This window comes from Mustela erminea, chromosome 4, assembly GCF_009829155.1.
Source record: "Mustela erminea isolate mMusErm1 chromosome 4, mMusErm1.Pri, whole genome shotgun sequence".
Classification (NCBI taxonomy): domain Eukaryota; kingdom Metazoa; phylum Chordata; class Mammalia; order Carnivora; family Mustelidae; genus Mustela; species Mustela erminea.
In genome coordinates, this window is record NC_045617.1 from 2,176,745 (window position 1) to 2,193,558 (window position 16,814).

A 16,814-nucleotide genomic window follows, 5' to 3' on the forward strand; every position below is an offset into this window, starting at 1 on the left:
ACTGAACGACTCCAGGGAGAACCAACTGAATCATAGTTTGTGGAATGTTTGACCTCAATTTCCTTTCCAGACTCTTAACTTTCTTCAGATACTTACTGACATATTAGCTCTTACAAACAGATGTCTGTCTTCTTCAGTTTCTTTCATGAGTGTTCTGTAGTTCCTCGAGTACAGATCCTTTACCTCTTTGGTTAGGTTTATTCCCAGATATCTTATGGTTCTTGGTGCTATAATAAATGGAATTGATTCTCTAATTTCCCTTTCTGTATTTTCATTGTTAGTGTATAAGAAAGCCACTGATTTCTGTACATTGACTTTGTATCCTGCCACGTTGCTGAATTGCTGCATGAGTTCTAGTAGTTTGGGGGTGGAGTCTTTTGGGTTTTCCATATAAAGAATCATGTCATCTGCGAAGAGAGAGAGTTTGACTTCTTCTTTGCCAATTTGGATACCTTTTATTTCTCTTTGTTGTCTGATTGCTGTTGCTAGGACTTCTAATACTATGTTGAACAAGAGTGAGAGGGGCATCCTTGTCTTGTTCCTGATCTCAACGGGAAGGCTGCAAGCTTTTTCCCACGAGGATGATATTTGCTGTGGGTCTTTCATAGATAGATTTGATGAAGTTCAGGAAAGTTCCCTCTATCCCTATATTCTGAAGCGTTTTAATCAGGAACAGATGCTGGATTTTTTCAAGTGGTTTTTCTGCATCAATTGAGAGGACCATGTGGTTCTTCTCTCTTCTCATGTTAATTTGTTCTATCACATTGATTGATTTGCGAATGTTCAACCATCCTTGTAGCCCAGGGATGAATCCCACCTGGTCACGGTAGATAATCTTTTTAATGTGCTATTGGATCCTGTTGGCTAGGATCTTGTTGAGAATCTTGGCTTCCATATTCATCAGTGATATTGGTCTGAAATTCTCCTTTTTGGTAGGGTCTTTGCCTGGTTTGGAGATCAGTGTAATGCTGGCTTCATAGAAAGAGTCAGGAAGTTTTCCTTCTGCTTCAATTTTTTGAAACAGCTTCAGGAGAATAGGTGTTATTTCTTCTTTGGAAGTTTGGTAGAATTCGCCAGGGAATCCGTCAGGTCCTGGGCTCTTGTTTTTTGGGAGGTTTTTGATCACCGCTTCAATCTTGTTACTAGATATCGGTCTATTCAGGTTGTCAATTTCTTCCTGGTTCAATTTCGGAAGTTTATAGGTTTCCAGGAATGCATCCATTTTATCTAGGTTGCTTAATTTATTGGCATACAACTGTTAATAACTTCTGATGATTGTTTCTACTTCCTTGGTGTTAGTTTTGATCTCTCCCTTTTCCTTCATAATTTTATTAATTTGGGCTTTCTCTCTTTTCTTTTGATTAGTTTGGCCAATGGTTTGTCAATCTTATTGATTCTTTCAAAAAACCAGCCTCTAATTTCACTGATGCGTTCTACTCTATCTCTAATTTCTATCTCATTAATCTCTGCTCTAATCTTGATTATTTCCCTTCTTGTGTGTGGGGCTGACTTAATTTGTTGTTGATTTTCCAGTTCTTTAAGGTGTAAAACAGCTGGTGTATTCTGGATTTTTCAATTTTTCTGAGGGAGGCTTGGATGGCTATGTATTTCCCCCTTAGGACTGCCTTTGCTGTATCCCATAGGTTTTGGGCCGAAGTGTCTTCATTCTCATTGGTTTTCATTAACTGTTTAAAAGATGGAAGACCATTCCATACTCTTGGATCAAAAGAATAAACATTGTTAAAATGTCTATGCTGCCTAGAGCCATCTATACTTTCAATGCTATTCTGATCAAAATTCCACCGGTATTTTTCAAAGATCTGGAGCAAATAATCCTAAAATTTGTATGGAATCAGAAGAGACCCCGAATTGCTAAGGAAATGTTGAAAAAGAAAAACAAAACTGGCAGCATCACATTGCCTGATTTCAAGCTTTACTACAAAGCTGTGATCACCAAGACAGCATGGTACTGGCATAAAAACAGACACATAGACCAGTGGAACAGAGTAGAGAGCCCAGATATGGACCCTCAACTCTATGGTCAATTAATCTTCGACAAAGTAGGAAAAAATATACAGTGGAAAAAAGACAGTCTCTTCAATAAATGGTGCTGGGAAAACTGGACAGCTATATGTAGAAGAATGAAACTCGACCATTCTCTTACACCGTCCACAAAGATCAACTCAAAATGGATAAAAGACCTCAACGTGAGACAGGAATCCATCAGAATCCTAGAGGAGAACATAGGCAGTAATCTCTTCGGTATCATTGGCCACAGCAACTTCTTTCAAGATATGTCTACAAAGGCAAAGGAAACAAAAAAGTGAAGATGAACTTTTGGGACTTCATCAAGATCAAAAGCTTCTGCACAGCCAAGGAAATAGGCAACAAACAAATGTCTGTAATAGTAAACTCATGAATGTTGTTTCTGTCTAACCACTGATAAAACTGGCAGACAAACAAAACTTTCCTCAAATATTTTTCTCCCTTACTTGGTCAATACTTACCAAGTGCCCGCTTTGAGCTGGAATATAAGACTTTTGTTCACATTCATTGGGACTTCGGGATCAATCAGGGTCTTCCCAAGTCCGGCCTTCCGTTCGTCATTTATTCTCTGGAATCAAGTGGGCTGCCAAGACCACAGCCGCTGGCCTCTAGGACGTCTCCTTGGACATACGAAAGAGACGGAAGTGACTCCTGTCCGTGACCAGTGTCCCCGGCTCCTGTCAGTAGAAGCCATCGGTCATGCACGCTCTGAGCAGCCCGGAAACAGCCTGTTACTCTTTCACAAACGCTTTTGTCTCTTATTTCCCTCCCCACATCCCTCATTCACCTCCCAGGGGGTCAAGGTTTTAACCAAACAAACCCAGTGCGTGTCGGCTGTCACCGGCGACGGGGGACGCCCTGTGCCACGCAGGCTGTGTGCCTCCCCTCCACCCCGGCCAGCTCCGTCTCCCCTTCCTGGAGGAGGCAGACGCCCAGCTCTCCCGGGTCCCGCTCCGGCCGCCCTGTTTGCAGGGCAGAGCCGACCAATACCAGCTTTGCCTCCCTGGATGCCACAAGGCTCCAACCATTTACATACTTGTTTCCTGAGTTTGGAACTGGTTAAAACGACATCTTTTGTAGGAAAACGGAAGACAGCCTGCTTCCGTGGGGCTCAAGGAAGACAGGTAACAGGGCATTGCCCTTGAGCCAGCAAGACCCACGGAACAAGCGGCCGAAACTTCCTGCCCCTTTGTGTTGTCTTCAGGCCGACGCGTGGCCCCGTAGGTGAGTTCCAAAGCACACGAGCCGTGCCTGGCCACGTTTAGGCACGAATATGTGCAGATCGCAGAGGCAGCTGTTGGCCCAGAGACCAACCTCCCCGGGTTTCTGGGCCCTGCTGCTTCCACGATGCTGGTAGTGTTGCCCAGGCACGTGGCCACAGCAACGAAGACCAAAGTCTGCATGCGGCCTCGGCGGCCTCCCGCGTGCATCCCATGAGGCAGCCTGACAGCTCTGGCCCTAGGGTAGTTGAAGGGTCCCCTGGTGCGTGCCCTTCTCCCTTCTCTGGCTGAGCAACCCCTTTAGTTGGTGAGCATAGGGCTATGCCCTGGGGACAGGGGACGGCAGGGCAGGGAGCCTCGGGCCTCGTGGGGACCACCCATCTGGGACTGTGTATCTACGGGACCTCCTAGGAAAGAAAAGCCCAATTTCAGCTTGCCTAAGACTCCACGCTTATGTCTTCCATCTGAGACCATTCACTGTTAACCAATACAAGGACAACAGATAACAAAACCCGACCACAGCCTGCCGGGGGGCGGGGGTGTGACCAAGTGTACGGATACCTGGGGACGGAGTCCTGAGCAGCAGCCCAGGGCACGGGCTCCCAAGGAGGCCGTGTCAGCAGCCAGACTCCTGCACGTTGTCCTGAAGGATGGGGCAGGAAAGTGGGCAGGAGTCCGGGCATCACTGGGGAAGAGGCATGTGCACAAAGGGACAGCAGGGGACACCTCAGTGGTTAGGGAGATGGAAAGGTGGGGTTAGCGTTGTTTGTCCTGGAGAGGAGACTAAAATATGGAGGGTTTGACTCCACTTTTTAAAGCCTGAGTTTGATGTGTGGGGCTTCGTGCCCCCCCTATAAGAAAACTCACTCCAAAGTGTAAGAGTTGCGACCCAGAAGCACCCTCGCCCCTCGCCCTCCCCCGAACCTCAGCGGTCCCTGAGCAGCTGCGAGGGGCCTGGAGTCTGGGGAACCAAAGAGGTTTAGGCACAGGAGAGAGCACCACCTCTTACGTCATCAGGCCAAGAGGAAAGGATGAAAAGACAATGGGTTTTAGGTCACATCACAGTATCCTCGGGCTGAAGTGGTCATCTGACAATAATTCCCCATACGTGACGACCACCACACACTCACGCCAAACAGCCCATCAGTACTCCCGGGACCTACAGACAGAAACATGATCAGGAGACAGTGAGAACTGCCTGTGGGAGGACTCTGACCCTGAAAACCAGAGGTCTTTGGAGTCCTGAGGGTCATGCACAGGTGAGCAGGTTGAGCACTGCTCCATAATCAAGTCTGTGGGCTGGAGGCGGGATGCCAGTTGGTTTGGGAGAGACAGATGCAGGGGGACACATTAAGCAAGCTGCTGCGGGGGTCTGGCTTATGCGGGCGAAGCGTACGGAACATGCCACCCCCAAATATGTCTCTTGTGTTCCCAGGCCTCGTGTCCCGGCCAGCGCTCGCCTGTGCACCACTTTCAACTAAAGACCCTGAGAACCAGCAGAGGCAGGACCAAGTTCTAAAACGTGGCCCAAGTTCTCCTTCTGGAAAAGAGCCCGTGCCCCTCTCCCATGCCAGGCGGCGGAGGACTTCACAGTTCCATTCGTGCAGAAGACACCGGCTCTTATCTGCATAAGGCAACTGGCTCATCACCCTTGCGTCCATCCTTCCCTGGACAGCTCCCCACAACCAGCCTCCCGCGCCCGGAAGGCCCGGCCCCTCCGCCGTGCTCAGCCCCAGGCGGGGACCCGCCGCCTTCTGACCGGCCTTCGGGGCACTCAGGTCCGGGTGCCCCCGTGTATAGCCCAACGCATCTTAGGAAATTAGTAAACCTCTGCTCCTCCCTCGCTGTGCCGTCTGCCGTCGGCCGTCACGGCGGTGTCCAGGCTGCAGCTGTAGGAGAAAGAGCTGCTCCTCCCTGTACAGTTCCCGGAGTGAACAGAAGAGAAAAACAGAAACAGGGGTGAAGGTTTTGAAAGAAGGATTCGCAGAACCAACAACCGAAGCCGGAGCTTGAGGGGTGAACGCGACGCCCAGGTGGCCGATCGCGGATGTTGGCACGTGGTGGTCACCGCGAGGCTGTGCACCCAGGACATGCCGAGGCCAGACAGGAGAGCCCCGAGGGGGTTTGCCGAGCATGGGGCCCCGGGCTCCTGGAGGGCACAGCCCCTGAGCTGAGCGTTGGAGGATGACACGGGATCGGCCTCCCTGAGGAGGGGAGAGGGGAGAGCACATTCCGGAGCCGCACGAGCAAGGCCCGAGGCCGGGGGAGGTGCTCCCCAGCTGCTCCTGCCCAGACCCCCACTGGACCCTTGTGGGTGGAGGAGGGGCGAGGGGGCGCTCACGGGCACAGGTGCAGGCGTCCCCAGTGGAAATCTGTCACGGGTCCTTCCACAAGCAAGAACATATTTCACAGGAGGAAAGTTAAATCGAGAGTATCAGGGAAGGTATTGAATTTTACCAAACTTTCACGTGGAATTATTTTCACTTTTTTAGTGAAAAAGCGTGTTTGCCTCTATGCACATAATTTTTCTATCTGTTTCGAAGCCGGCGTGGCTCCGTGGAGCTCTCCTGACAGAAGTTTCAGCCGTGAAACTTCGGGTTCTTGTCTGAGTGAGCTTCGGGCAGACGCCGACAGCCTGACACCTGAGGGGCCCGGGGAGAGGGAACGCGTGCCTACAGAATTCAGATGACAAGTGTCCCACAAGCCAGAGGTACGGGACCACAGAGCACGATGCTCGCGGAACTGGAGACGACACATGTGCTGAGTTCCACAACCAAAGGCTGGAAAATGAGCCCTGCAGACTCCTCGTCGCCGGACGCCCCGGACGCGCGTTAGAGCGCACGGCTCACTCACCGCGTCCTACCCAGACGCGCGTTAGAGCGCACGGCTCACTCACTGCCCTACGCGGGGACGCGTCCGGAAGAGCTTGGAGAGCGCATCTTAGAAACACCTCTTCCTTTCTCTGTTTTTTCAGATAAAATGGCCGGATATTGAAAGCACGGAAACCCATGATTCAATGTACGTAAACCCTGGGGCAGGAGTCCCCCCTCACATAACCAGCTCGGGGGTTTTTTGGTGAGAACGTCCAAGTTCTACTCTCAGCAAACTTCAATTAAGCAATAGAGTGTCATCAACTACAGTCGCCATGTTAGGCATGAGATTCTCAGACCTTATTCATCTCAAAACTGAAAATTTGTGCTCGTAAAAACTACCTCTATTTCCCCCCAACCCCTGACCCCAGGCAACCACTGTTCTGCTCTTTTTATGAGTGCAACTTTTTTTTTCCTTTCCTTTCCTTTTTTTTTAGATTCCACATACACTGGCTGTGTGCATTCCTGCCCCTGCCAACAGGCAAGGGGTTTCTGTCCTCCGCATCCGCTTGTTGTTTTTGACCGTGGACACCCTAACACGTGGGAGATGATAGCTCTTTGAGGCTTTGATTTGCATTTCCCTGACGATGCGTGATGTCGAGCATTTCTTCATACCCATTGGCCATCTGTATCTTCTTTGGAAAAATGTCTCGTGGGTCCTTTGTCCATTTTTCAATTACGTTTATTTTGGGGTGGTTCTTTTGCTTCCGGAGGGTTTCCTGGCTATTGAGTTGAGTGAGTTGCTTGCACAGTATAGATATCAACTCCTTCTCAGACGCGTGTTTTGTGACTGTTCGCTCCCATTCACCGGTTGCCTTTCGTTCGTGGACGGCTTCCTTTGCTGTGCGGACCTTTCTGGTTTCATGCGGTCCTACTTGTTTACTATTGCTTTGTTGCCTTTGCTTTTGGTGTCAAATCCAAAAAAGCATCGCCAAGACTGATAAGTGTTTTTTTCTAAGAGTTTTATGGTTTCAGGTTCTGTGTCTATGTTTTTAATCCATTTTGAGTCACTTGTTTGTGTAAGGAGTAAAACCGGGGTCTGGCTTCATTCTTTGGTGTGTAACTGTCCAGTTTTCCCAGCACTGTTTTTCAAAAAGTCTGTTTTTTCCCAGTTGTAGATTCTTGGCTCCTTTGTGGAAACTTGGTTGACCACATGCGTGTGGGGTTATTTCTGGGCTCTCTAGTCTGTTCCATTGATCCCTGGGTCTGTTTTTATGCTAATACCATGTTGTTGTGATTTATGTGGCTGGGTAATATAGTGTGAAATCAGGAAGTGCGATGCCTTCAGTTTTGTTCTTTCTCAGACTGCTTCGGCTCTGTGAGGTCTTTCATGGTTCTGTATAAATATTGCATTGCTTGTTCTATTTCTGTGAAAAATGTCATTGGACTTTGACGGGCATGGCATTGAAACTATAGATGGCTTTGGGTACTATGGACATTTTAACAATATTAACTCTTCCAATCCATGAGCACGGAATATCTTTCCATTTATTTATGTCTTCTTCAATTTTTTTCATCAATGTCTTATACTTTTCAGTTCATAGATCTTTCACTTCCTTAGTTAAATTTATTCTTAAGAATTTTATTCTTTTTGATGCAATTGTCATTGGGGTTGTTTTCAGAATTTCTTTTTCTGATAGTTCAGTATTGGTGTATAGAAATGCAACCGATTTTGTATATTGATTTGTTATCCTGCAAATGTGCTGAAATTGTTATTAGTTCAAACCATTTTTGGTAAAGAGTTATGGGTTCTCTCTATAATACCAAGTCACCTGCAAATAGAACCAATTTATGGTTCTATTTTAGAACTTAGAGTTATGAACTTAAAACTTAGAGTTATGGGTTCTTTATATAACACCAAGTCACTCACAAATAGAACCAATCTTACTCTTCCTTCTTATTTGGGTGCCTTTGAATTCTTTTTCTTGACTCATTGCTCTGGCTAGGGTCTGCAGTACTATGTCAGTAAAAGTGGTTAGACTAGACATCCTTGTCTTATTTCTACCTTTGGGATAAAGCTTTCAGTATTTTTTACCATTGAACATATTGTTAGCTGTGGGTTCATCATATACGGCCCTATGATGTTGAGTATATTTCCTTTATGCCCTCTTCGTTGAGAATTGTTGTCATGAGAGGATGTTTGCTTTTGTCAAATGCTTTCTCTGCACCTGTTGAGCTGACATGGTTTTCATCCTTCATTGTGTTAATGTGGCGAATCACATTCAGTCTTTTGCAGAAGTTGAGCCATCCTTGGTTGCCTAGAATAAACCCCACTCGATCATGCTGTAGGACCATTTTAATGTATCGTCAAACTCAGTCTGCTAATATTTAGTTGAAGATTTTTGCATCTATGTTCACCAGGTCTATTGGCAATTTTCTTTTCTTGCAATGACTTTCTCTGGCTTTGGTATCAGAGTAATGCCAGAGTAATGCTGGCTTCCTAGTATGAGTTTGGAAATGTTTCCATATCTTTTATTTTTTGGAAGAATTTGAGGGGATTGGTATTAATTCTTCTCTAAATGGTTCACAGACTTTGCCAGTGAAGCTGTCTGGACTTTTGTTTGTTGGGAGGTTTTTGATTATTGATTCAATTTCCTTACCAGTAATTGATCTTTCCAGATGTTCTATCTTTTCATGACTTAGTCTTGGGTGGTCATAGGTTTATAGGAATTTATCCATTTCTCCTAGATGGTCAAATTTTTTGTGTTTAATTGTTCATAGCAGTCTTTATGATCCTTCATATTTCTGTGGTTTCAATTGTAATGTCTCCTCTCTCATTTCTAGTTTTATTTACTTGAATCCTCCCTTTATTCTTCTTGGTAAATCTAGCTAAAATTTTGTCTATTTTGTTTATTTGTTTCAAAAAACCAGCTCTTAGTTCCATTGATCCTTTTTCTATTGCCTTTTTAGTCTCTATTCTGCTCTGATCTTTGTTATTTCCTTCCGTCTACTAACTTGGGCCGAGTTTGTTCTGCTTTTTTGAGTTCCCTGAGGTGTAAAGTTCCTTGAAGTGTAAAATTTGGTTATTTGAGCTCTTTCTTTTTATTAATGTATGTGCTTATCACTATAAACTTCTCTCTTAGAACCGCTTTTGCTGTATCACAGAAGTTTGGAAATGCTGTGTGTCCATTTTAACTTATCTCCATATACTTTTTGATTTCTTCTGTGAACCTTTGGCTGTTCAGGGGCACGGTGTTTAATTTCTACATATTTGTATATTCTTCAGTTTTCTTCTTGTAATTGACTTCTGGTTTCATACCACTGAGATCAGAAAAGATGCTTGTTATGATTTCAGTCTTCTGAAATTCCCCAAGGTTGGTTTTAAGAGACAACATATTTTGGTCTAACATGTGATCTATCCTGAAGAATGTTCCACGTGCACAAGAAGAGGGCTATGCTGCTGCTGTTGAATGGAATGTTGCCTCTGTTAAGCCATCCGGTCTAATAGTTGTGGGTCCAATGTTTCTTTGCAGATCCTTTGTCTGGTTGCTGTGTCCACTGTTGAAAGGAGAGTACTCAGGTTCCCCACTGTTAATGTGCTGCTATTTCTCCCTTCTCCTCTGTTAATATTTGCTTTATAGGCTTAGGTGCTCTGATCTTGGGTGCAAAAATATTCACACTTACATCCTCTTGCTGAATCGACACCTTTGTGATTCTATAATGACCTTCTTTGTCTTTTAATACAGTTTTTGGCTTAAAATATATTTAATCTGTTGTAAGTGTAGCTCCCTCTGGTTTTTTTTTTCTTTTTTGTTCACATGGAATATGAAACCTTGAGTTTTAGTCCACGTCTGTCTCTTGAGGGTGACACATAGTTAGGTTTTATATTTTTTAATCCATTCAGTCACTCTGTGTCTTTTGATTGAAAATTTTAGTCCATTTACATTTAAACAAATTATTGATAGATATGAACTTGAGTTGCCATTTGGTTCATGGTTTTCTGGTTGCTTTGGGTCCCTTTGTTCCTTTCTCCTTCTCTTGCTCTCTTCCTTTGTGATTTGATGACTTTCTTGAGTAGCGTGCTCATATTCCTTTTTCTTTATGTTTTGTGTATCTTCTATAAGCTTTTGCTTTGTGGTCACCACAAGGCTTACATAAAATATCTTGTATTCATTACAATCTTATTTAAGCAGGTAAGGATCTAACTCTGAACATGTGCCAAAGATATCCACCCCACATGTTACTCTTTATGTAACAGTTTGCATCTTAAAAAAAAAAAAAAAAAAGATTTTATTTATTTATTTGACAGAGAGAGACACAGCGAGAGAGGGAACACAAGCAGGGGGACTGGGAGAGAGAGAAGCAGGTTTCCAGCAGGAAGAGCAGGAGCCAATGCAGGGCTCGATTCCAGGACCCTGGAATCATGATCCCAGCCAAAAGCAGATGCTTAATGACTGAGTCACACAGACACCCCTGCATCTTGTTATATTGTGTATCCATTAACAAATTGTTGTCATTATAGTCATTTTTTAAGATTTTATTTATTTGAGAGAGAGAGAGAGAGAGCGCGCCAGTAGGGAGAGAGCAAAGGGCTAGGACAGAGAGAATCACAAGCAGGCCCCATGCTGAACGCAGACGCTGACACGGGGTATGATCTCACAATCCTGAGATCACGGCCTGAACCAAAATCAAGAGTCCGGAGCTTAACCAACTGAGTCATCACGGCATCCCTGTCATTATCTTAATTTTTAATACTTTGCTCTTTAACCTTGTAAGAGTTATGTGATTTACTGACAACCCTTGCAATGTTAGAATATTCTGAATTCAGGGCACCTGGATGGCTCAGTGGGTTAAAGCCTCTGCCTTTGGCTCAGGTCATGATCTCAGGGTCCTGGGATTGAGCCCCACATCAGGCTGTCTGCTCAGCATGAAGCCTGCTTCTTCCTCTCTCTGCCTCTCTGCCTACTTGTGATCTGTTTGTCAATAAATAAATAAAATCTTTTTTTAAAAAAAGAATATTCTGAATTTAACTATACATTTACCTTTCCCACTTTAATACTTTCATGTTTTCATGTTACTAATTATTTTTCTTTTTCTTTTTTATTTTATTTTTATATTTCTATTTATTTTTCTTTTTATTTTCTTTTATTTCAGCTTAAAGAACTCCCTTTAACATTTCTGTTCTAGTGGTTTTGTTTCCTTCAGCTTTTGATTTTGTGGAAAATGTCTTATTTCTCTTTCAATTCTGAAGGACAACTTTGCCAGGTAGAGTATTCTCAATAGGCAGGGTTTCTTTTTCTTTCTGTGCTTTAAATATATTATCCCACTCCCTTCTGGCCTACAAAGTTTCTGTAGAAAAATCTGCTGTTGGTCTTATGGGGTTTACCTTGTACATTGCAAGTTGCTTTCCTCTTGCTTCTTTTAAGATTTTCTTCTTGTCTAACTTTTGACCATTTAATTACAATGTATCCCAGTGCAGGTCTCTCTAGATTCACTTTTGGAAATGGCTTCCCAGATCTGCATGTCTGTTTCTTTCTCCAGGTCAGGAAAGTTTTCAGCCATTACTAATTTGAAAAACCTTTCTGCCCCTTTCTCTCTGTTCTCTATCTGGTACCCCTTTAATGCATGTATTGGTCTGTTTGATGGTGTCTCATAAGTCCCTTAAGCTGTCTTCACTCTTTTTCATTTCTTTTTTTTTCCCCCTTTTGGCCCTTTGAGTTCCAGTGTCTTGTCTTCAAATTTGCTAATCCTTTTTTGTACTTGATCTACTCTGCTGATGAACACTTCTACTGAGTCTTTCAATTCTTTTATGGTATTTCTGCTCTATGATTTCATTTTGGTACTTTTTAATATTTTCTATCTCTTTGTTGAAATTTTTACTTCATTCATACTTTGCTCTCCTGGCCTCTGTGAGCATCTTTAAAACCATGATTTTGAAATATCTATCAAGTAAATAACTTATCTCTGTTTAGCTAAGATCTATTTCTGGATATTTGTCTTGTCCTTTTGTTTGGAACCTATTTCTCTGTTTATTTTCCTGAACATTCTATGTTGGTTTCTGCACTTTCAATAAAACAGCCACCTCTCCTAGACTTGACAAGAATAGTCTTGTGTAGACGAATATCATCAGTTAGCCTGACCCAGGCTCTTAGTTAGTTGTCTCTCTTTTGTGATTGTCTAAGCCTCCTTCTTTGTTCTTAGTGGCTTCTAGTAGTTGATGGTGTTCCAGGACCCATCATCATCCTAAAGGGAAGAATCGCAGTTAGCACCAAGATACAAGCTGATTGGAAGCTGTCACTCCAGGCAGCAGCTGAGAAAATACATTGTTAAGTTCCTTCTAGGCAGAAGCTTGGAGTTGGGCATTTTTGCCTGCTCCTTCTGTGTTGGTCCTGGGTGTGTAGCCACTGGCCGGAGGCATGGGACAGATGAGGCTATATGGCTCCTATGACCATTAAGAACGATTTGTTTAGTACCATCCTGAGAATCACAAGTGGAAGCCCCACTGGATACTGGGGTGGTCTGGGGTTCTGTCCCTCCAGTTGTAGCCACAAAAGCTGAGGAGCCATATGTGGGTACAAGCACTTTCCAATGAGACACTGGGAACTCGGTTTTATTACTGGAGCAGGCTGGAGGGAAAAGGGATGAAGGGTATCTACCAGCTCCCAGTCTCTGGGGACTATTTCAGCCAGCACCTTAGTTCCTGCTAAGTTAGAAGCATGACCCTTGGACAGTGACTTTTCGAGTATGCAGATAAACCCCTTTCAGGGGGAGACTGAGAGGTAGGTAATTTTGCCTGCTTTCTCTGTGCTGAGTCTGAGGGGGTAGCGACGTGAGTGCTGACTTGCCCACTGACCACTGCTTCTCCATTTGCCACAGTCTCGTGAGTCTCATGGACACACATCCCATTGGCTTTCAGAGCTCATTGTCTGGAGTCCCCATCCCTCTGGTGGGAGTCTGAAGAGTTGTGGGACCCCAGATGTGGGATCCAAACCTTTTGCTCCTCAAGGGGAAGCTCGGAATTGCAGTTCCCTCCCGATACTGTGTGGCACCCTGGCACGGATATAGTTTACGGCTAAAGTGTGTCTCAGCCTTTCTTGCACAATTAGATGTGGGTATTTTTTCATGTGTCTAGTGTGTAGGAGTTGCTTAGCCAGTTTCTGGATCTCTTTTAGAGGGAATTGCTCCGTGTGTAGCTATAAATTTGGGGTGGCTGTGGGAGGAGGGGAGCTCAGAAGCCTACTGTGTCATCATCTCGGTTGACTCATTCCTTGTTTCCCTCTTGAAGTGTTGGTTCATTGGTACATTGAGGAACTCCTTTGATGCTGCAGATCTCAATTTTACCTCCCGTTCTTCAAGCCTGGATTTCCACAAATATGTTATGATTCTAGCAAAGCATTTCACAAAAATTCCTTTTAAATCCTTTCGCATAAAATGATAAAAAGTAGGCTGAGTAGCACTACTCTTAGGCAAATTCTTAACTGACTGAATCACTGCAGAGCCAGGCGTGGTAAATCATTTCCTCAGTGTGAAATAAACTGGTTAGTGAAGCATTATGGAGTTGTGCTATCGATCTTGTGCTCACCAGAATTATTTTAAGTCAATGACCTTGATGAAAATAAGGAAGAGATGCTTGTCCAATTTGCTGAATTATAAAATTTGTGATGGATAACTAATAGTAAAGAGAAAATGCTCAAGATTCTATATTATTTGATGTGGTTAGAATTAAAAGCAATAAGATACTGAAAAAAGGAAATTACAAACATATAGGCTGGGAAGATGCTATCTTAAATGGTGTTGTGAGACATAATATGAGTCACATGTATAATTTTTTTAAAGATTTTATTTATTTGACAGAGATCACAAGTAGGCAAAGAGACAGGCAGAGAGAGGGGGGAAGCAGGCTCCCTGCTGAGCAGAGAGCTCGACGCGGGGCTCGATTCCAGGACCCTGGGATCCTGACCTGAGCCGAAGGCAGAGGCTTAACCTATTGAGCCACCCCAGATGCCCATAATTTTTAATTTTCTAATAGTCACACTTAAAAAGGTCAAAAGAAATGGAGGAAATTGATCTCCAAATTTTTTTTTAAGATTTATTTATTTATTTTAGAAAGAAAGAGAGCACCAGTGAGAAAGATAGAGGCAGAGGGAGAAAGGGAATCCCAGGCAAACTGTGCTGAATGCAGAGTCCTCTCCAAGGTCGATCTCATGATCCTGAGATCGTGATCTGAGCCAAAAGCAAACATCCGATGCTTAATCGACTGTGCCACCCCAATCCTCAAAACATTTTTAACTCCATATATACAAACTACAATCATTTCAACATGTAACCCATACAAAATTCATCAATTAGACATTTTACTCTACTTTTGCAGGAGGTCCTCAAAATGAGATATGCGTGTGATGCTGATAGCTCAGCTCAGTTCAGTTGACCACATCCCAAACGCTCCATTGTCACACGTGGCTATGACCCGCCATACTGGGCAGCCCAGGTCTCAATACTAGTCTATGGAGAAAGTCTGAGATGAAGGCAAATTGATCCCAGGTTTGACATAAGTCACTGTAGTGGATCACCCAGTGTGGGTGGGCACTGGCGGGACTGTATATAGATTACCTGTTGGCAAAGTCACACCGCCTAAGAAAAAACCCTAGAAGCTCAGTGGCATGTGACAGGAACCTTTATTATTGCTCACAAGTCTACAGGGAAGCTGGGACCAGACCGCCAAGGTGGCTGGACCACCTGACACACCTGTCTTCCCAGGACAGTGGCTGCTGGCTGGCCTAGCATGGCCTCAGCTAGGACGACCCATCTCACCATGTGTGCTCTCTCCTCCTCACCAAGCAGCCCCAGCCTGCTCTCAGGAGATGGAACTCTCCGACAGAAACCCCTCAGAGGCTAGACTCAGAACCGGCACAACGTCCCTTTGCCACACGGCCTGACCGGATCTGTGTCAGGCGAAGGCAGAGCCAGCAGCCGGGTAGACGAGTTGTCCTCCTCACGGGCCTGGGAAACCACACGGCAAAGGACAGGAGGGCAGGGCCACTCCCTTGTGCCTCTGGGGCCACCAGTCTCTCTCCGGTGCTGTCTGTGTTGACAATGGGTCGTTTCTTCCAGCCCTGGGCTCCACATCCTAGGTGTGACCTGAACGGCCTGGGACCATGAGCCCCTTTGTAAGGAGTCGTCAGAACCAGTTGCGTTTAACCCCAAACAAGAACGGGGTGGGAGCAACACGAGAGCAGTTTTCAGATCGGGGCAAACCGTCCCGGACAAGAAGCAGCCTTGTTCTTGGTTCTCCCCTATATTCTGAGGGTTTGCTCCACAGCAGGAAGCTGCACCAGGACGCGGGTAGCATAAGGGAAGTTTCGGCAGATGGCGGTTCACTCGAAGGAGAACTTTCTAACGAATGAGAAGACACCTTTCTATCGAAGCGTTCACCTGCCCTAGTGAGCTCGAAGACGAGGAGTCCCTAGGCAGAGGTAGCGCCCAGGGATCTCCTTCCCCGGGGTGAGTCACGGAGCTCAGGGACCTTCAGCCCTCAGCTCTACACTGGTGTCCCAGCTGTGGCTGTTCCGTGTGTGGGGACGTCCCAGCACCCTTCTGTGCACAGACCTATCTAGACTTACCAAGGACTCCAACCCCAGACACGACCACCTGTCCCAGGACCGGTGCCATGTAGGTAGGCGTCCAGCACCCTGCTTTGTTGGACCAGAGGGTGAGAAAGCACAGAATGATCATGTGACCGGCGCTCACGTGGGACAGAGGAGGAGCTGGAAGTGATACAGCACGTGGGTGCTCCTCCGGGCGGGGCTCACTCTTCCCAGCACCCAGACCGCCAACCCAGGCACTGTGTCCGTGAGCCCTGGCTCTGCAGAAGGGCCATCCTTCTCGAGTGGCTGATTAAGTGCATGCCTTTGCCCAGAGAAATAAGTTAACCATCTCTGGGCTAAGACCAAATCGTTTGCAGCCCTGGAGATAGAACTCAGGACTCCAAGAGCAAGAGCATCACGCTGAACTGTTTCCTTCCAAACACAAGGAGAGTCATAAAACTTCAAGGAACTCCCGGTGGGCACTGCCATGGGAGAGGCAGGAATCGCACACAGCTGGAGAGCCTCCCTCCCATCCCAGAAGAAAGAGAGGTTCCGGAAGGGGCCTTCTGGGTTCTCAGAAGTCATGGAAGCACAGAACAAGCAGGCCATGTTGGCAAGTTGTCCCAAGAACGTTGGCAGGTGTCTCGACCAGCGCTGCTCTCTGGCTCACTTTGCCAAAATGCAAGGCTCTGGGAAAGAAGCGTAAATCGGCATCAGGGGCAGAGGCATCCCTATAAGAAAAGAAAAAGTGTTCCTTTTAGTTTCAGCATTACTACAACTTCTCCGAGGATTCAGGTGGCCTTGAGTGAAGTTCACGGACCAGAAGAACATGAAGAGCCCTGAGAGAAGCACGCCATGAAGAAAGGGGACCGGCAGGTGACCGTGACTCAAAGCTCTCGAATAAGATGGGTCACGGCTCTCCCTCTACCAGTGAACTTAACACTCCAGGAAAGACACTGACCTTGCTGCAAGCACAGACTATACCCTTGACTCAGTGGTGGCATCAGCTTCCTTGGGCTGACCCTCTGGACTTGCGCAGCGCTCTAGACGACCCCCAGCCAGGGTCCCTTCATCTCACCGCCACCCCAGGACAGAACAATGCCGGTAGAAGTCATGCCCCGTGCATTCAGGCTCGGGGATGGGTCCATTTCTAT